A 954-nucleotide genomic window follows, 5' to 3' on the forward strand; every position below is an offset into this window, starting at 1 on the left:
ACATTGCTTTGGCCGCTCCCTCTCAACTACGGAGACGAGTTTAACGCGGTTTCCACCCCTCCCTCTCAACCGCACCAGTGCACGCTTGCCGCGCCACAACGCCGACGCTGGACCCGTGAATCGTGAGCACCCAGCTATGACTTACCGCACTCGTGCAAAATAATAAAACACGGTAAATATATTACTTACACGTGCGTTTTGTTTTGCAAGCGGCGCGAAAAAAATTAAAAAGGGAATGCAACACGAGGACTTCCCAGGAGGTCACCCATCCTAGTACTACTCTCGCCCAAGCACGCTTAACTTCGGAGTTCTGATGGGATCCGAAGCTTTAGTGCTGGTATGATCGCATCCGACATGTTACCCCGGTCTTCGTCCCTTATCCTTGCCCCTCCCAGCTCCACTACAAAGACGATTGCACATTGCTTTGGCCGCTCCCTCTCAACTACGGAGACGAGTTTAACGCGGTTTCCACCCCTCCCTCTCAACCGCACCAGTGCACGCTTGCCGCGCCACAACGCCGACGCTGGAACCGTGAATCGTGAGCACCCAGCTATGACTTACCGCACTCGTGCAAAATAATAAAACACGGTAAATATATTACTTACACGTGCGTTTTGTTTTGCAAGCGGCGCGAAAAAAATTAAAAAGGGAATGCAACACGAGGACTTCCCAGGAGGTCACCCATCCTAGTACTACTCTCGCCCAAGCACGCTTAACTTCGGAGTTCTGATGGGATCCGGTGCTTTAGTGCTGGTATGATCGCATCCGACATGTTACCCCGGTCTTCGTCCCTTATCCTTGCCCCTCCCAGCTCCACTACAAAGACGATTGCACATTGCTTTGGCCGCTCCCTCTCAACTACGGAGACGAGTTTAACGCGGTTTCCACCCCTCCCTCTCAACCGCACCAGTGCACGCTTGCCGCGCCACAACGCCGACGCTGGACCCGTGAATC

The 954-nt window shown here is 53.4% G+C and overlaps 2 non-coding genes across 2 annotated transcripts; both read right to left on the minus strand.

Moving 5' to 3' along the window:
* Positions 1-232: 232 nt before the first annotated feature.
* On the minus strand, positions 233-351 carry LOC123179156 (5S ribosomal RNA). The gene has a single exon (XR_006490146.1). It is a non-coding gene; the product is annotated as a 5S ribosomal RNA (ribosomal RNA).
* Positions 352-648: 297 nt separating this feature from the next.
* LOC123179155 (5S ribosomal RNA) lies at positions 649-767 on the minus strand. Its single transcript, XR_006490145.1, has one exon. It is a non-coding gene; the product is annotated as a 5S ribosomal RNA (ribosomal RNA).
* Positions 768-954: the final 187 nt, after the last annotated feature.

Source organism: Triticum aestivum, unplaced genomic scaffold, assembly GCF_018294505.1.
Source record: "Triticum aestivum cultivar Chinese Spring unplaced genomic scaffold, IWGSC CS RefSeq v2.1 scaffold85990, whole genome shotgun sequence".
NCBI classification, from domain to species: domain Eukaryota; kingdom Viridiplantae; phylum Streptophyta; class Magnoliopsida; order Poales; family Poaceae; genus Triticum; species Triticum aestivum.